The following is a 21,194-nucleotide window of genomic DNA, read 5'->3' as shown; positions in this document are numbered from 1 at the left end:
TTCTTCTGACATTCCTGTCCTCATTTTTCTGACGTTTCCCTGACGTTTTCCTATCTTTGTTTTTTCTTTGCCCCTCCATTCCTGAGCGCTTCTTTCCCGCCACTGCCTCCCTTGCGGCCCCGCCCCTTCTGCTCCCATTTGCTCTCCTTCCCTCCTGCCTCCCACCTCCCAGCTGACCCCTCCTCCCCCCCTTCCTTCTTATGGCGGCCGCTGCACGGTCGCGCCGCTGGCGCGCCAAAGGCATGCCCGTCTGCGCCCGTCCGCACCTGGACCGTGCCCAGCGCCAGAACCCCTGACCCCCACCGCACTCAAAACACCCGACTAAGATACAACGCCGCCTCCCTCTACGCCCTCAACACCGGACAAACAGCCACCTGCTACCAAGCCAGCCCTAAACAAACCTATGGACCCTTCACCTGCCAAGCCTGCAAGCACACATTCCACCGAACCTGCAGATCACCCACCGGCCCTCGCAACAACAACCACCTCAAGTGCATCCTCCTCAACACACGCTCCGACCACAAGCATGCCATCGAACTATGGGACCTCCTGGACACAACAGCACCAGACGTCAACTTCATCACAGAAACCTGGATGAACGCCTCCTCGGCTCCGGACATCGCCATAGCCATCCCCGACGGCTACAAGATCGCCTGGAAGGACCGCATCTACCGAACCGGAGGAGGAATCGCCGTCATCTACAGGAACACCATTAACATCACGATCACCACCGAGGACACCCCCCTCGCCTCCGAACACGTACACTTCCAGATCCACACCGACCCCAGAACCACCCTCAGAGGAACGCTCGTCTACAGACCCCGGGCCCACACGCCCAATTCAGCGAAACCATCACAGACTTCATCAGCCCGCACGCAGTAGCCTCACCAGACTACATCCTCCTCGGGGACCTGAACTTCCACCTATAGAAAAACAACGACAACAACACCGCCACCCTGCTCGCCAATCTCGCCAACCTTGGACTCAAGCAACTGGTAAACACCCCCACCCACACCGCTGGCCACACACTCGACCCCATCTTCTCCGCCAGCAAGCACATCTCCTTCAGCCACTCCTCCGAGCTACACTGGACCGACCACAGATGCATCCACTTCACCTTCAAACGGGAGATTCACCACCATCACACACAACAAATCCCCCGCAGACGCTGGAGCAAGATCTCCACAGAGCAGCTCCTCTCAACACTGAGCCAAAACCCACCAGCCAACATCGCTGAAGCCAACAACGCATCCCAAAGCCTCAAACAGTGGATCACCAACTGTGCCGAAAACCTCACTCCACTTAAAAGCCCCCCAAGCTGGACCAGCATCAGGAAACCCCCATGGTTCACGGACGCCCTCAAGGAATCCAAGAAATCCTGCCGAACCCTCGAAAAAACCTGGCGCAGGGAACGAACATGACAGCCCTCAAGATCGCCACCCGTAAACACCACCAGCTGATCCGCTCCACTAAAAGGACTTCATTCAAAGAGCGACTAGACAACAACACCCACAACAGCAAGGAACTCTTCAACATCGTCAAAGAGCTCTCCAACCCCAGCGGCAGCTCCAACGACATCACACCCTCACAAGAACTCTGCAACTCCCTCGCTACGTTCTTCCACTGAAAGATCGCAGATCTACACGACAGCTTCGGACCCCAGACCCCGCCCCCAACCACCCAACCAGCAGCCCCCACCACTACACTCAGCTACTGGACCCCTATCAGTTCAGAAGAGACCAGAAGCGTCATGAATACCATCCACTCCGGCTCCGCCGCGGACCCTTGCTCCCATCACATCTTCAACAAAGCAGACTCCGTCATCGCCCCCCATCTCCGGAACATCATCAACAGCTCGTTCGCATCAGCCACCTTCCCCGAGAGCTGGAAACACGTGGAAGTCAACGCCCTCCTGAAAAAACCCACTGCTGATCCCAAAGACCTGAAGAACTTCCGCCCCATCTCTCTTCTCCCCTTCCTGGCCAAGGTCATCGAGAAGACCGTCAGTAAACAGCTGACCGCCTTCCTCGAGGCTAACAACTCGATCGACCCTTCTCAATCTGGATTTCGAGCCAACCACAGCAGAGAAACCGCCCTCATCGCAGTCACCGACGACATCAGGACTCTGATGGACAACAGAGAAACAACCGCCCTCATCCTCCTGGACCACTCAGCTGCCTTCGACACCGTATGCTATCGCACCCTAATAACCCGCCTCCGCACCACGGGAATCCTAGGACAGGCCCTAGACTGGATCATCTCGTTCCTCTCCGACAGAACCCAGAGAGTCCACCTCCCTCCCTTCCGCTCATAACCCACCGAGATCATCTGCGGCGTACCCCAAGGATCCTCGCTCAGCCCAACCCTCTTCAATATCCACAAGAGCCCCCTCGCCGCCATCGCACGCAAACACAACATCAACATCATCTCCTATGCCGATGACACCCAGCTGATACTCTCCCTCACCAAAGACCCAACCACCGCCAAACCCAACCTACAGGAAGGAATGAAAGACGTCGCAGAATGGATGAAGCTCAGCCGCCTAAAACTGAACTCAGACAAAACGGAGGTCCTCATCCTCGGACAATCCCCTTCCGCCTGGGACGACTGCTGGTGGCCCACGGCGCTGGGCACCGCACCAACCCCCTCGGAGCAAGCACGCAACCTCGGATTCATCCTGGACCCCCTCCTCACTATGACCAAGCAAGTCAACGCCGTCTCGTCATCATGCTTCAACACCCTACGCACGCTCTGAAAAATCTTCTGATGGATCCCCACCGAAACCAGAAAGACAGTTACCCATGCCCTCGTCACGAGCCGTCTGGACTACGGAAACACCCTATACACAGGTACCACCGCAAAGCTTCAGAAACGTCTACAACGCATACAGAACGCCTCCGCACGCCTCATCCTCGACATCCCTCGCCACAGCCAAATATCAGCCCACCTGAGACACCTTCACTGGCTCCCCGTCAACAAGAGGATCACCTTCAGGCTCCTCACCCACGCACACAAAGCACTTCACAACATGGGCCCCGAATACCTCAACAGCCGCCTCTCGTTCTACGCACCCACCCGTCAGCTCCGCTCAGCCAGCCTCGCCCTCGCCACCGTCCCACGGATCCGCAGAACCACCACCGGAGGAAGATCATTTACCTACCTGGCAGCCAAAGCATGGAACTCCCTCCCCGCACACCTAAGAACTACCCAGGACCATCTCGCCTTCAGGAAACGCCTCAATACATGGCTTTTCGAGCAGCAGTAACTCCCCCCCCCCTCTCCAGCGCCTTGAGACCCTCTCGGGTGAGTAGCGCACTCTATAAATGCTTTGATTGATTGATTGATTGATTTATGCTACTTAATGATTCAAAGCTGTGACTGGGGAAAACACAGAACTCTCTCAGGACTGTATTAACTGCCAGAGTCATCTTACTGCTATTCCAATATCTTTGAAATTGCTGGGCACACAAGGATCTCTGTTGCAGGTATCTTAACTTTGTAAGATATTTTAAAATGCAGCCTCTTCATGACCAACTAAATAAGCTAGAACGGTATTGCTGTCAGACTTGTCCTTTTTGGCAATTTCTTTGCAGCAGACTTTTAAAAAAGTAAATGTAAAAGTTGGCTCTCAGATTATGCTTGCCATTTTCCGCTTCTCCTGACTCTTCCCGCTTTCCAATGCCACACCTTGACCTCCCATTTAAGGGTTTCCAGGAGTAATTTGTTTTCCTATTCCAGCACTGAAAGAGACAGCGGAACGGAGACCAGAGGTAGCCAGTGTAATGTGGAAAGTTTGAGATCCCATTCTGAGCTGTCTAGTGATCTATGAATCGGAGAGGCCCTCCAGGTGCCAATATATGCTACCAGGTAGAGACAGACTTTGGTCATGGAACACCTATCATGTCCCCATTTTCATCCACAGCACTTAATCTCTCTGAGAGACTGTGGGTGACTGCAAGTTTTGTGACAGTTTGTGTGACAACCGGGCTACAAATCTTATTGTCTAATTCCCAACGTTGTGTAAAATCCATTGTGATGACGCCTAATGGAACCTTTTACCCCACCTGTTAGAAATGGAGGTCTTTGGTTGGCAGTCACGTTACCCCCTGCCCAAGCAAGGACTCTTGCTCTAGTCATGGTGAAGGAGAATCACATTCAGTTAACCCCCGCTCACCCTCTTGGTAGCTTGGCACAAGCAGGCAGGCTTAATTTCAGAAACAATGTGTAAAGTATTTGTACCAACACAAACAGTAATATAGTAAAAACACCACAAAATGACACAACACAGGATTAGAAAAATAGATAATATTTATATAAACAAAACAAGACCAAAATGTCAAAAATCCGACATACACAAGTTATGAATTTTTAAATATTAAACTCAAAAATAGCGCTTAGAAGCACAAGATGCTTCGATGAGGTGATAACATGGCGTCGTGACAGAGTCGTTCCCAACAATCTGACTCTAATGGCGCCAGGTACGGAGTCACGTAGACCCCCAGGTACAGTACCTTAGTAAAATGTGAGAACAAGCCAGTGCGCGAAGTTGTGGATCATGGCGTCGCTGGATCCGAGGTGGCGTCGGTTCCAGTGCTGCATGGCGAATGAGCTGAGGTGTCACGAAGAGGCATCGGGTCCTTGCGGTGGAGGTGAGGTGGCGTCGGTGCGAATCGTTGACTCTGCGCACTTCAGGCAGAGTCGATCTACAGTGGTCACGACGTGGTGTGGCAACTTCTACAGAGTCACAGACTTCGGCGGGGCTACAACGATGTCGGGCGAGGACCATGGATTCAGTTGCAGGCAGCGTCACAGGATGCGGCAGCGGCTTTGGTCCTGAGTCGTCCAAAGTCGTTTTTCTTGGATTTTCATCAGCTTCTCCTTTCAAGGGCCCAGGGGCTGCATTGGGCACCATTTGTCAGGGCAGAAGTCTCAGCAAGTAGTCCAGGTGTTGATAGGGGAAGTCTTTGATGGCCCTGAGACTTCAGAACAGGGGGCAAGCTCAGTCCAAGCCTGTGGAGATTCTTCTCAAGCAGGATTATACCACAAAGTCCAGTCTTTGTCCCCTTTCACAGGCAGAAGCAGCAACTGCAGGACAGCCTAACAAAGCTCTGTCACAGGCAGAGACAACACTTCTCCTCAGCTCTTCAGCTCTTTTCCTTGGCGGAGGTTCCTCTTGATTCCAGAAGTGATCTAATTTTACGGGGTTTTGGGGGCTCTTCTTATACCCCTTTCTGCCTTTGAAGTAGGCCTTCTTCAAAGGAAAGTCTCTCTTGTTTGTAAGATCCTCCCTTGCCTAGGCCAGGCCCCAGACACACACCAGCGGGTTGGAGACTGCATTGCGTGAGGGCAGGCATAGTCCTTTCAGGTGTAAGCAACCACTCCTCCCTCCACTCTAGCTCAGATGGCCCATCAGGATATGCAGGCTACACCCTAGGCCCCTTTGTGTCACTGTCTAGAGGGAGTTCACAACAGCCCAATTTCAAACTAACCCAGACAGGGAATCCACAAACAGGCAGAGTCACAGAATGGCTTAAGCAAGAAAATGGCTACTTTCTAAAAGTGCCATTTTCAAACTCACAAATCTAAAAAACAGCATCACTAAAAGATGTATTTCTCAATTGTGAGTTCAGAGACCCCAAACTCCATATTTCTATCTGCCCTCAAAGGGAATCTGCGCTTTAAAGTTATTTAAAGGCAGCCCCCATGTTAACCTATGAGGGAGATAGGCCTTGCAACAGTGAAACCCGAGTTTGTCAGTATTTCACTGTTAGGACATGTATGACATACCAGTACATGTCCTACCTTTTAAATACACTGCACCCTGCCCATGGGGCTACCTAGGGCCTACCTTAGGGGTGCCTTACATGTACCAAATGGGAAGGTTTGGGCCTGGCAAGTGGGTACACTCGCCAGGTTGAATTGGCAGTTTAAAACTCCACACACAGACACTGCAATGGCAGGTCTGAACCATGTTTACAGGGCTACTCATGTAGGTGGCACAATCAGTGCTGCAGGCCCACTAGTAGTATTTGATTTACAGGCCCTGGGCACCTCTAGTACACTTTACTCGGGACTTACCAGTAAATAAAATGTGCCAATCATGGATAAACCAATCAACAGTACGATTTACATAGGGAGCACTTGCACTTTAGCACTGATTAGTAGTGGTAAAGAGCGCAGAGGCAATAAACCAGCAAAAACAGACTTGAAAAAATAGGAGGAAGAAGGCAAAAAGTTTGAGGATAACCCTGCAAAAAGGGCCATTTCCAACAAACCACTTAGCCAGTAATTATAAGCTGACCACATCGAACTTGTACTTGCATCAGTTTTGTGGTATCCTGGTTTCCCAGACATACTGTCTAAATTTTTCCATTGTCCACACTGCAGGTATCATTTCCTTTTCGACAGCTGAAATTTTCTCTTCAGCAGGGGACAATAATCGGGATGCATATGCCACCCTACATTCTTCTCCTGTTCCAGATATTTGAGTTAACACTGCCCCCACACCTTTTCTACTAGCATCTGTAGTGATAATACAGTGTGCACCTATTTCAAATCCCTGCAAGGGAACTGCTGTTCATATATCTTGTTTAATAATCTCAAAATCAACTTGATCCCAATTGAAATCCTGCCTCACCTTTAACAATTCCTCATTCTATATGTTTTAATGGCAAAGTTTTGTACACATTTTGAATACATTTCTGTGAGCCCTAGGAAGGACCTTAGGTCCTCCTTGGATGGTGGGGCAGGATCATCATTTATAGCTTTAATGATGTCCCTTTTGGGTGAAATTCCATCACTGCCCACTTCATGACCAAGATATGTTACAGATTTTAATGCAAACTTACATTCCTTCTATTCAGTCGTCAATCCACTGCTGGCCAATATCTCTAACAACAACTTCAATCTTGAATCATGTTCCTGCCTGCATTGGCCCATCGCTTAGTACATCGCCCTGAAAGTACGTCACCCCTCAATGCCTTTAAAATGTTTGTATATCAGGTTCTAAAACACTGCAGCCACTGATGCCAGACTGAATGGCATGCAAATGAATCTGTAACACCCAAAGGGAGTGATTAATGCAGTAAGATTTCTGCTAGATGGGTTCATTTGGACGTAGTAATAGGCCGACGTTAAATCTATTGTTGAAAACCATTTTATATCTTTGGAATTTGACAGAAGTTCGTCAATTGCAGTACAGGGAACTTGTCAACAACAATGTTTTTATTCAGATCTCTGAGGTCAATGCATAGTTGTAGGTGACCATCAGAATTACGAGCTACTACAAAGGGAGCCAACCATTCTACACTGTCTACTGGTTCTATAATCCCTTTACTTTCCAAGACAGGTAGCTCATTCATGACACTTTCCCTGACACACATGGGTATATTTCTGACCTTGTGACTTACCAGTACTGTCTCCTCTTTCAATACAATTTTGTGGATAACACACTCAATTTCCCTGCTTTACCAGAAAACACACTAGGAAATAGTTTCTTGGCTTCCTCCTCCACAGGAGTAAGTGGCATTAATTGATCTTCACTATCAGGGTCTAGGATAATGCCTAAAGCTCCCTGGTTGATCCATCCCATCCTCACCTGGCCTGGCATGGATGTAGACTCAGATAGATTTGTAAGGAATTGCCAATTATGTGCCTACTAAGACAAAGCTAAATCTATGCTTAGACCAGCTCTGAGAGAACAAAAGTATCCAGATCATCCATGGGAAAAAGTGAGTATAGACATTCTAGGACCCATTTTAGATGACTGGAGAGTGTCTAAGTACGCCCCACAGATGCCATACATACCTTTTTTAGGCAGAGGCCAGGACAAAGGAGGAGGTTGGAACAGAGGAAGAGGGAGACAAATACAGTGGGCCAAGGAGGAACCACAGATGGTGACCAGGACCAGAGGAAAGAATCAGAACAAGACAACTTAGCGGTGAACTTACCCCAAAGATCGCTGACTAAGGTTGAAGACCAAGGGGGTGATTTTGACCTCGGCGGTCTTTTGCCAAGACCGCCGAGGGACCGCCGTGCTGAAGACCGCCAGTGGTGGCGGTTTTACGCTCGGCGTATTATGACTGCTGGCAGCCCTCCGTCCTTTTTCGGACGGAGAGCCGCCAGCAGCCATACTGGCGGGCGGCGGGGAAGTGGAGGTTGCTCCACCTCCACGTCAACAGAACACCGCCCACCGAATCACGTCTTGTGATTCGGCGTGGCGGTGTTCTGTTGACGGTGTGGTGGCGGCGGAGCAGCCCCCATGGATCCCGTTCCCTCCCGGAAGATCAACGGACCAGGTAAGTTGATCGTCCGTTAGGGGAGGGGGTTGGGGGGGTGTTGGGTGTTGTGTGCGTGCACGGGGGTGTGCGTGTGTGTATGTAGAGGGGGTGTGTGAGTGCATGTATGCTTGCGGGGGTGTTGTGTGTTTTGATATGAGTGCGTGAATGACTGAATGTGGGTGTGCGTGTATGACTGTTGGCATGTATGTTGAGGTGTGTGCGTGTATGTGTGTTGGTGGTGCCTGCATGCGTGTCGGGTGTGTATGAGTGATGTGATGTTGGGGGTAGGGATGGGGAGGGGGGTCCTGCCACCTTTGGGGGGTGGCAGGGGTGGTGGGGGGTGTAGGGGAAGGACTCGGGGTGGGGGTGGGGGGTGGGGGAGACCCCTATCAGTGCAAGGGAAGGAATTGCCTGACACTGATAGTGCTTACCGCCATGGATTTCATGGCGGTTTCAAACCCCATGAAATCCATGGTGGTCAGCCGGGTCAAAATACCGCCGACGGTATTGTGATGACCGCTGGGCTGGAGACCCAGGTCTCCAGCCCAGCGGTCGTCTCCGCCCTGGCGGACGGAACGGAGAAGTGGCGGATGACCGTGGCGGTAACCGCCATGGTCAAAATTGCAAACATTTTACCGCCAGCCTGTTGGCGGTAAGACCGCCGCTTCTCCGTCGTCCGCCAGGGTCGTAATGACCCCCCAAGTCCTTAATTAAAGTCTGGGCTTTGTGCCCACTCCCAGAGAAGACTTTTTCAGCTAAACTGAGTTGACCCAATTTTTTAGAAAGATTCAACTCCACTCGTTCTTTCAAGATAAACTGACACAGACCACAGCAGGTGATACTGGCTTGAGGAATCCATCCACTTTCCGTCCCTCAGGTAACATGGTACCATGTGAGATTCTCACCTTTGAGAAGGTGGTCTTAAATGATGTGAACAAACTATGTCCGAGACGCCTGTTCATCAACATCTCCACTATAGAGAGGGAGGCCTTGGATAATCTAGCCAAGGATCCAAGCATCACCATCAAATCTGCAGACAAAGGTGACACCCTGGTTATACTGTAGATAGAGACATATCAACGCAAGTGTTTGCGCCAACTGAGTTACACATTGTACTACGACCCCATATCGCAAGACCCTACTGAGAGTCTACAGAAGAAAATATGCACTATGATTGAAGAATCCGAGGTAAACAAGTGGATAACCCCATAAGAGGTAGAATTCCTGGAGACCCGACAGCCACAGATCCCCTATTTTTGCATCCTTTCTAAGATCCAAAAAGGGGTACAACTTCCACCGGGTCGTCCTATTGTTTCTGGGATAGGCTCCATATTAGAACCTTTGTCAAAGTTCTGCAACTTCTTTCTCCAACCCTGAGGCCACCCATACCATTTTGAAAGACACTAAAGATGTCTTAAACCTCACCAATTCTGTCAATGAGGAAGGCCCTGTGGATGTTCTGATTAGCCTCGATGTTGAGGCCTTTTACACAAGCATACCCCAAGCAGCTATACTAAGAGTTGTGGAAGAAATGCTATCAACCAGTGATTGGTCCTCTGCGACTCCCATCTAGTTTGTTATGGATTGTGCCACTCTAGCCTTAACAGAGAACTTTTTTCAGTTTGAGAGTCAATGATATCACCAAATATGCAGAAAATCTATTGGTAGCTCTTTCGCCCCAAGTCTGACCAGTTTGTATATGCCCCATTTTAAAAAACAGTTTTTTTACAACAACAATCCTTTTCCACATTATATCAGTCTTTGGTGATGCTACATTTATAATATTTTGATTGTTTGGCACAGTGCTACACATGGTGTACAACCCTTTATGAAGGGCCTTGATGAATTTTTGAAGTTTACAGCAGTCGTTTCTGTCAAAAAATTGCCTTTCTCGACCTCCTAATTACCATTAACCAAAGTAATTTGGTTTCAAAAGCCTTCCACAAAAAACTGACCACAACAGTTTGCCTCTTTATGAGAGCCATCACCCATGAGCACTACAAAATAATCTGCCCTATGGGCAGTTTGTAAGACTCAGACGTAATTGTAGTGAGACTTCCACCATTGAGAATCAAGCAGAGGATTTAATTCAGAAGTTACTTGCCTGACACTACCCACCGAGGATTATTAACTCTGCCAGGAAATAAGCACGAAACAACCATAGGGAGAGCTTACTGACTACTTACCCGAAACAGCCAGAGACATGACTAACATGCATTACAACCTTCACACTTGTGTCTAATGAGCTAAAAAATCATTAATAAATGTTGGCCCATTATTGCAAGCAGTGGTAATGAAGTTCCAAACCCTCTCTTTGCATTCAAACACACTAAGAACACCAGGACATGTTAGTCTGCAAGACCCAAAAACCACTCATCATGAACCAACACAACAGAGACTATGGCAACTTCCACCTGTACAGGGGCACTTTCCTTGTGTGGTTGCAATGTATGCCTCCTCACAAGGAGAGTGGACTGTGGAGACCTGGGTCCAATAGGGAGGTGGCAGTTGAAGAAACACACAAATTGCAACACCCGCAATAGTGTTTACCTAATGGCATGTCCCTGTGAACTACACTACGTAGGAATGACTACTAGACCAGTAAAGACAAGGCTCAATGAACACCAAAGCAATATCAGGTGTTCACCACCCACCACCAAACTCAGCACACATTTAATTGAGAAACAACATACTCCAGATGACTTGTGGTGGATTGTACTTGAGGCCCCTACTGACCCCATGACAACCTCAAAACATTTACTAGAGAGGGAATAGAGGTGGGTATTTAGGCTCAAGACACATATAACTGGATTGAATGACGATATACAATGGTCCAGCTTTTTCAAATGATTAGACGTCTGGCCTGGACCATTAGGAAATGGCAGCTGGCATTCATTAATACATATGTCATGGTATCCCAGTCAGTCCTTTCTTAACTATTGTAGTACCATTCGGGATGACTATCTTTATTGAGCATTTTTATTTTTAAGTCTGGCTTCTTATAAGCAACTTAACAACCTTCATCAATGATTTGCTGACACTAGGCATTATATTGGTCAGGGTCCCAGTCAACACCCCCCTTACCCCTATGATTGAAGAAGTCGAGTATCCACCACTAGTATTTCTTCTGTTTTTTCCATTGATTATACTGAACTTTGTGGACAGCGTTCTAGTGCTCAGTTCACCCGACCAACGAATCCTCTGTGGGTACCCCTTATGAAAGAATGGCACAGCACGCCACTGGATCACTTCTGGGTTGCAGCCACCAGGTAGGTTCTCTAGCATGGACTTGACAAGCAAAAAGTGAGTAAGGGCCTCCACCCTTCTTGACGTTTATTTTACTATGCTAGATGCGCTGCCAGACTGGATTCATGTCCATACTTCTGATGGGGATTACCGCTACCACTGTTTGTGGACCCTCCCACAGAGAGTCACAACACTCCCATTCAGCTATACAACCTGCACACTATTGTTATTCTGCTATTACTTTAATTCGGCTACAATGTGGCTACTGCTATGGGGACAATGTGGGAACGACATCAACCATTGCGCCTACAACCCACATGCTATAATATGTTTTGGAATTGGGTTGCCAGTCACCAAGGGGCTTGGTGGGAGCTGTCATTTTTCAGGACTAGTCATATAGTAGTTTAACTACAAGATGGGTCCTGTGACAACCACTAATGTATCTAAATTCTGCATGGATGTTATTATAATACATAGTTAAACCCACAATGAAACATACACAGCGGGAATATACTGGACATGCCTGTTTTCTGATCCTAGCCTCACATGCTTTTATGTGCTGAGAAAATGGGTGTTTAACCACCTAGATGCTCGGTTAGAGCAGTCAAAATGCAGGCTATGTTGTGTGATGGTTTCTGTAAATAACTTGCACTGCATAGTTGAACCCTCATTGATGAATACACAGAGGATAGTATACGGGTCACCTTAAGGACTTGGTGGGAGCTGTCAAAACACCTTGTCTCACTCATGATAGGTGTGAGCGACTCTGCCCCCTTCACATTACTTGTTGAGTAATATTTACAATACTACTTAATAACACTGGACACATTGAATAACACATAATTTATTAATTCAGGATGACACAGTAAAAGATGTCAGTTTAGGGATACATCATGATATAATTTTAAATGTAAACCATATTTTTAAGTTTTGTTCATTATAGTTTTGCAGCAGTCCTACTGCTCACATTTTCACAAGGAGCCCTGTCCTTAAAATAAGAGGGTAAGGCAACAATGTTTATCTGCGCGTGACAACACAGGCCCTGTGATGAGTTTCTGCATGAGTTTTGATGGCAGAAACACTACACTGTTACACAAAGTGTGTGCATGCGACCACTGTGTGCTCACACCATTGCTTTTATTTTCTATTATTAATATATTTATGCGTATTGTACAAATCGTACAAATTTTTCTTTTCTTTCCAGGTCAACCTAAAATTAGGGCACCTAGGCTCATATGTAAGTTTCCTTTCACATTCCCATACATTACAGACACACTCAGGGTCTCTGTAGTGAGGACTAGGTTTTTGTTTTCGGTCCTGAAGAAACACCACTTAATCCTTTAGTGATGTCGATCTACACATTGGGATGAAAGAAGTTATTTTTTCATTTTTTTCCACTTTTTGTTGCAGTGAGTGCAGTAACATTATCTCCTTCAGCACTCCCACTTTCACTTTTAATCTTGACATAGACCCTTTAGGTATTAAATAAACACATATGTTTGAGGGCCTATAGCCAATTTTGACGTTCACTTTCCAGTCCTTCACTCCCTTGACCTGCACGGCGAGTCCATTCCTGCATTCAACAAAGGGCACTGATCAAAATGATATCAGGTAAAGAGCCCCCTTGCAAGGGTCGTTGGACATTGCAGTGGCGGTTCAACGAGGAGCAGGCCCAAGGATGAAGCATAACACCCAATTCGAGGTGTGAGGGCCCTTGATTCTAATTATAGAAATGCCTAATTGACCTGCGTTACACAGTGGGGTTCTAGTGGGACCTCCTATTTCGGAACTGTGTACCTTCTTGTACTGTGTATGCTAGTTGGGGGACTGTGCACTGGACCGGCATCATCCCCCACTCCCCTCATTGTTTGAAGTAAGTATGTGATTGTAGCCATTCACCATAAGTCCAAATGGCCTGAGATTGAAGTGTTGGAAGTAATTGATACCAAGGCCATAATTTATTTTATAGAAAATATATTTTTAAGAGAAGGCATTCCCAAGTCCATACTAAGGCCCTCATTACGACCCAGGTGGTGGGTGATAAAATGGCAGTAATACTGCCAACAGGCAGGCGGTAATTACTGCCAAATTATGACCATGGTGGTGACATCTCCCATAGACAGCCAATGTACCACACCAACCGCCAGGGCGGAAACAATAGTCACCACGGCGGTAGCCGCCAACAGCCAGGTGGAAGACAAAGTTCCGCCCACCATATTTTGACACAGAAACTGCCACCTTTTCCTTGGCGGTACCAACACCAACAAAAGCCTGGCGGAAACAGAGCTCAGAAGTGAAAGGACTCACCATTGGAGACACAGGGAAGAACCACCCCTCCATGGAACCCGAACTGCAAGTTTTCACAATGATCTTCTACGTTATGCTCCACCTGGAACACCAACGCTGACGAAGACGGTGAGTACAGCTACCTAGCACACAAGGGAGGATGGGAGGAAAAAGAGAGTGACACACACACGCATGACACACACCTGACACACACACACTATACACACAACCAGCTGCACTACAAAAACAATTTGTCCCCGAAAATAGGCAGAATAATGCGAGGACAACAGCAATTAATGAAAGTGACTGTAATCAGATCAACATCAAAATTAATAAGTTGATTTGCCAATGAAACAGATATGTACACATGTACAAAAAAGGGACACTCCCCAGTCCAAAGTTCAAAGGTCCCACATGGCCACAGGGCACAGCCGAAGGCCCAACTCGAATCCTGATCACATCCGGATAGAACACTGCAGGGGCATCAGTTTGCAAATAGGCAGGCACCTCAGGGGAAGCAGGGGGCACCTTAGCCAGATACGGAAACAAGCCCACTGGTTCTGGATGGGGAAACATGCCCATTGCTTTGTCCTGGGGAGTGCAAGGCCACAGTCTCTCAAGTGGGTGACTTGCAAACTGGTTCTGGTGGGGGCAACATGCCCATTGCTTTGTCCTGGGGAGTGCAAGGCCACAGTCTCTCAAGTGCGTGACTTGCCCACTGGTTCTAGAGGGGGCAACATGCCCATTGCTTTGTCCTGGGGAGTGCAAGAACACAGTCTCTCAAGTGGGTGACTTGCCCACTGGTCCTGGAGGGGGCAACATGCCCATTGCTTTGTCCTGGGGAGTGCAAGGCCACAGTCTCTCAAGTGGGTGACTTGCCCACTGGTTCTGGAGGGGGCAACATGCCCATTGCTTTGTCCTGGGAGTGCAAGGCCACAGTCTCTCGAGCTGGTGTCCTTCCCATTGATTCTGGAGGGGGCAGCCCGCACAGTAGCCCCTGGGAGGTGGACTACATAGCGCCCGCCGGCAGTGATGGCTGCATGGTGGTGGTGGTTGGGGGAGGCTCCTGGGCACCCCCTGAACTAACTGATGGCTGCATGGTGGTGATGGCTGGGGGAGGCTCCTGGGCAGCTCCTGCGCTCACTGATGGCTGCATGGTGGTGGTGGTTAGGGGAGACTCCTGGGCAGCCCCTGTGCTCACTGATGGCTGCACATCCACGGCTGGTGGTGGGGGCCCCGTGACAGCTGGTGGTGGTGTTAGCCTGACAGCTTCTGCTGACGTAGAGTGCCTCTTGTCCTCCTGTTCATGGGTCGGGGATCCCTTACCCTTCCTGGTAGGGGTGGATGGGATCTTCCCCTCTCTGCCTGGTGGTGCAGGCTCCTTCCCCTTCCTCACAGCTTGTGCAGGCTCCTTCCACTTCCTCACAGCTGGTGCAGGTTCCTTCCCCTTCTTCACAGCTGGTGCAAGCTCCTTCCCCTTCCTTACAGCTGATGCAAGCTCCTTCCCCTTCCTAACAGCTGGTGCAGGATTCTTCCCTTTCATCCCAGGTGATGCTGGCTCCTTCCACATTCAGTGTTGTAGGTTTTTTATCCTCACCACAAACGAGTAGGTGGTGCTACCACTGTCCCCGTGGACTGTTTGGCTGAGGTGCTGGGCTGTGCCCTTGGTATCCTGCCCATACGTGCAGGATGGGGGGGAGGTAGGGAAGAGGTCAATTTGGGAAAGGAAAAGATTTTTAGGGATCTTGGGGCAGGAGGAGGGAGGAGTAATGGGAGAGGAGGATGAGGGAGGGGTTGTTGGAGGTGTATGTCTGCTGGATTTGGGTGCAGGTGCATGTGCTGTATGCTGTTGTGAGGTGGATGGCTGTTGGGTGTCTGAGTGCTTGAGTTTGTGTCCTTTAGGAGGGGGGACAGACACGGTGGGAGAGGACACATGGGACGCATGCAAGGATGTTGTGCAGGTGTCTGCCAGTGAGATGTGTGTTCTGTTTGGTGTGGTGATCTTGGTAATGGATATTGATGTAGTGCATGCAGGTGTGAGTGTGGACGTAACTGGGAGAGCGGTGGAGGAGGAAGAGGAGGGGGAGACAGTGGAGGCAGTGGATGTTGTCATGTCTGCAACAGTATGGTGCTTGTGTGAGTGCCTGTGGGATGAAGTGTGGTGCTTGTGTTTGCCTGTGACACTTGGGTGTTGTCTTGTGTGTATGCTCATCTGTTTGTGTGCTTGGGATGGGTTGGGGTTGAGGAGAATGGGACTTGGAAGTGGAAGTTGGAGTGGGGACGGTGGAAACAGGGACAATGGCTGCCATCAGAGAGGAAGCCAGAGCCTGAATCGATCTCTGTTGGGCCACCAATCCACTGTGAATGCCCGACAGGAATGCATTGCATTGCTGCATCTGGGATGGCATTCACAATGGTTGATTGCCCTAGAGAGATGGATCTCAGGAGGTCAATAGTCTCCTCACTCAGGGCAGCAGGGCTGACTGGGGCAGGGCCTTAGGTGCCTGGGGCGAAAGAGATGCCCACCCTCCTGGGTGAGCGTGCATGGGTAACTCGCTGAGGGGCTACTGGGAGGGTGCTGCTGGTACGGGGATGGCAGCTGTACCTGCAGCTGGGGTGGTCACAGAGGTGTCCGCCACCACCAGGGAGCTCCCTTCGGAGGAGGAATCAGAGTCTGTGTTGTCCCCTCCAGTCTCCACTGTAGTGCTCCCCTTGCCCTCCATCCCACTGGTTCCCTCAGCATCGGTGGACTCTACCTCCAGGGTCCTGTGGGATGCAGCTCCCTCTGTTGCCGGTGCCTCTGATCCTCCACCAGATGATGCTAATGCACATAAGGACAGGATGAGAAAACAAGAAAGGAGGGAGAGAGACAAATGATACACTGGGTCAATGACTGCAGCAACACCACCGTTGGTGTACACAGCACCATTACACACAGGGAACAGGCCTACACACTATGCATTGCACTACCAGTGATATGGCTAGTCACCAAGGCATGAGGAGGAGCACATACCACCAACTGCAGCACACCTGGGACCCACACAGCCCTGCCTAGAATTTAATGCTAACAAGCTAGGATACCTGTATTTGCCATGCAACCCTTACCCTTAGGGGACCTACGCTGCTATGTTTGGCCTTGGCCTTAGGGGCACCCACTAACACACAACCACCACCCGGATACCACCCCACCAGCCATAAGTTGTAATGATACCCACTGTACTCATCCCCTTGCGGCTGCTGTGATGCCCTCAAGCGCCCAGCCAGCGCAGGGTAGGCCACCACCAGTGTGCGGGCATCAAGAGAATTAGGGTCCGACGGGCACCCCATTCCTCGTTGAGAGGCCATCCCCAGCTGGGCCTCCACAGTATTCCGTGCCCAGCGTCTCAGGTCCTCCCACCGTTTGCGACAGTGGGTGCTCGGCCTGTCATAGACCCCCAGGGTCCACACCTCCCTGGCGATGGCACACCATAATCCCTTCTTTTGATGGCCGCTCACCTGCATAGTTAATACATATTAGAGAACTCCATTAAACGAACAGACCAGCCTGTCGCACACATGGACCACCATACCCAAACATTGCAAAACACATAGGCCAGCTCACAACATGTACACCGCCAAGAGGAAATCCACCCACCCTTACACGATGCCTTCACACACAACTCCATGCATTCATGCCACATGCATCATGCCCACAGTGTACTCACCTGTTGGTCTGGGGGCCCATATAGATGTCCGTACTGGGGTAAGACTCCATCCACCAGTCGCTCCAATTCCTCTGAAGTGAAGGCTGTGGACCTTTCCCTGGTCACATAGGCCATTGTAGGTTTCAGACACAGGTCACAGCAGCACATGCAATGTAGGTCCTCTCCTGTGGAAGGTCAGGAAACAAGTGAGGAATGTGAAATAAAATAGCGGTCACGTCCGCTGCAGTGTATACCATCACCGCCGGCGTACATCCCCACTGGCCACTGTACTCTATAGGGCCCAATATTATCCAATGAGGAATTGCACGGTGGTTCACGACCGCCTACCGCGACGGCGCACAATGTCGGCGGAATTACCTCACTTCACTACAGGCGGTCGCTATTTCAGGGGGGGGATGAACAGGCCTATCGATAATTGCTGCGTCACTGGATAAAAATCACATACCTATAAATTCCACTGTCCTAAAACATGATTGCACGATGTGGACTGCTGTTGTGGTATAGTTGTTCCAATTGTGACAGCCTACTCACTCTTGTGTCCCTAAGATAACTAAAGCTGGGGATGAATAGGAGATGGAGACATACCCCCATTTACAGACCCCTGGTGGACTTAGCTACACTGGAGGACAGGCACATAATACTCATCTATAGACTGGACAGGGTCACAATCACAGAGCTGGGTGCCCAGTTGGAGCCTGACCTGATCTCATCTATCCGTCATCCAACTGGGATCCCTCCTCTTGTGGAAGTTCTATCAGTGCTCCATTTCCTGGCAACTGGTTCTTTCCAAGAGACAGTGGGCTTGGCAGCAGGAATGTCACAGCCAATGTTCTCAATCGTGCTGGCAAGAGTCTTATCCGCCAAGATGAAACACATGTGCAGCTACATTGCTTTCCCCCAGGTGGAAAATTTGGCCACTGTGAAGGCCGGGTTTTATGCAATGGGATATATCCCTAATATAATTGGGGTGATTGACGGAACACATATTGCGTTTGCCCCCCGCGGCAAAACGAACAGGTGCACAGGAATCGTAAGAGTTTCCACTCCATGAATGTGCAGATGGTGTGCCTGGCGGACCAGTCCATCTCCCACGCCAGTGCTAAGTATCCTGGGCCAGTGCATGATGCCTTTGTCCTGAGGACAGTGAGGATGAGAAGGCAGAGAATGAGGATGAGGACAACAGAACATTAGTGATCCGTCAGTACTTCCAATGACACACAGGTGAGAGTGCAACTTCACATTTATATGACTATTGTTGTATTCTGTGTGGCATTGGCAGGCTGGCATTGCCCACTTGTTTCCCCTACTTACTGTTGTCTATGGATTGTCATTTTACAGATGTTGGTGATATAACAGCAATGTCCTGATGTGATCACAACAGCCAGCAACAGGTCATTCATTCTATAATCTCACTATGTATAGTTCATTTGCAATGGTTGTAGCTGTTTCAATCAATACAAATTTGCAATACATGAAATACTAGTAGTCGAGTTTTATCCAAGGGTGTTTATTGTAGTGCTAAAACATAGAGGGGAAAGTGCAATGGAATGGGGTGATGATGGAGGAAAGTCCAGGGTATTGTTCCAGCCTGTTTCTAGCACAGGTGCAGTGTCGAAGGGGGACATAGGAAGGTGAGCAATGGCAGTTCAAGGTGGACAAGGTGACAGAGTGGGACACAAGGGGGACAATCAGGAGAGTCTAATTTCCTGACGGTGGTCTTGCAATTGTCTCTGGCTTCTGTCTGGTTGGCAGGGAACGTTTTCGGGGTGGTTCACCTTCTGCAGGGGGAGGGATGCTGGTGGCCTGTGGGTTCTGTGGCAGGGCCTCCTGCACACTAGCAGCAGTGGAAGTGGAGGGCTGGTCGATGGGCTGGCTAGTGGTAGGGGCCTGCTGGTGTGCCTCCCTCATGAGGTTGGCCATGTCTGCCAGTACCCCTGCTATGTAGATCAGGGTGGTGCTGATGGCTTGCAATTCCTCCCTGATCCCCTGATAATGTCCCTCCTGCAGCCGCCTGTTCTCCTGCACGTTGTCAAGGATCTGGCCCATCATGTCCTGGGAATGTTGGTGGGCTCCCAGGATCTCGGAGAGTGCCTCCTGTAGAGTCGGTTGCCTGGTCCTGTCCTCCCCCTGGCGCACAGCAGTCCTCCCAGTGTCCCTGTTGGCCTGTTCCTCTGTCCCCTGAACCGTGTGCCCACTGGCACTGACCCCAGGTCCCTGATTGTCTTGGTTGTGAGATGTGGCCTGGGGTCCCTTTACAGGTGGGCACACTGCTGATTGACGTGTGGGGAGAGAGGTGTGGGTACGCTGGGTGGGCGTTGTGGTGTTGGTTCCTAATGGTGGAGACTCTGTGGTGGTCTATGAGTGGGCTTGGGTGACCGACTGTCCAGTGGTCCCTGATGGGCCAGGCAGGTCCTCCAGATCCTGAAGTCCAGAGTTACTGTCATTACTGGGGGCCTCTTCTGTTGGGGGACTGGATTGTGGTGGCACCTCCTCTCCACTGACATTGGCTGGGGTACCTGTGGGGATGTAAATGATGCATTATGCTTCAAGTGTATGACATTTGTACTTCTGTAGCTTCCCCTCTATGGTTGGTGTTTCCCTGCCAGGTTTTGCTTGTGTATGGTGATGTATTGTGGTTATGTTAGTTTCCCTATGCTGTGCATTCTTTGGTGAAGGGTGTCCATGCAGGGCTGGGAGGGGCATTGGTATGGCATGCAGGGCCTGGCATTGGGATTAGTGAGATGTTTGGGTACAGTGTGTGGGATGGAGTGGAGTGATGGGAGTGAGGGTGAGGGTGTGAGATGGCATGCGGGTATGGGGGGTGATAAGTGTTAAATGTTGACTTACCAGTGTCCAGTCCTCTGGCTACTCCAGCGAGTCCCTCAGGATGCAGTATTGCCAGTACCTGCTCCTCCCATGCTGTGAGTTGTGGGGGACCAGCTGGAGGTCCATCGCCAGTCCTCTGTATGGCGAGCTGGTGTCTTGCTGCAATGGAACGTACCTTCCCCCGTAGATCGTTCCACCTCTTCCTGATGTCAGCTCTTGTTCTTGGGTGCTGTCCCACGGCATTGACCCTGTCTAAGATTCTCTGCCATAGCTCCATCTTCCTTGCTGTACCTGTGCTCCAAAGAGCTGTGGCTCTACCCTGACAACTTCCTCCACCATGACCCTTAACTCCTCCTCAGTGAAATGGGGGTGCCTTTGTGGTGCCATGGGTGTTGTGTGATGTGTGTTGGTGAGGGTGTGTTGGGTAATGTGGTGGGGTGTGTGATGGGGAGCGCGTGAGGGGTGTATGGGTGTAAGTGGTGTGTGTATCTAGTTGTCTCTGTGCTCTTCTTCTCAGTCTCCTGGTGGCAATTGGTGTTCGTAAGGGGTTGTGGGCAATGTTCCTTCTAATTGTTTTCCACTGTGTGAGGCAGTGTAATGTATCTCTGGACTGCATCCAGGGATTTGTGTGCCAAGAAATTGACCATTCCCGCGAGCGCAACGCATAACTACCAAGATCTTTGGCATTTGCCTCTCCATAACTTTGTTTTACCACTAAAGCAAAAAAGGGATATTTGTATAAACATTGCTCCATGTAATAGGGCATTAAGGCAGTTTCGTGACCTGGTGGCACACCCCAAGGACATGACCTGTTGAGTGCCACCTATACCCCAGTTAGAGAAAACAGAAATCA

Source organism: Pleurodeles waltl, chromosome 6 (assembly GCF_031143425.1).
Source record: "Pleurodeles waltl isolate 20211129_DDA chromosome 6, aPleWal1.hap1.20221129, whole genome shotgun sequence".
NCBI classification, from domain to species: Eukaryota; Metazoa; Chordata; class Amphibia; order Caudata; family Salamandridae; genus Pleurodeles; species Pleurodeles waltl.
The sequence above is the reverse complement of the archived record's forward strand: the minus strand, read 5'-3'. Positions refer to the sequence as shown.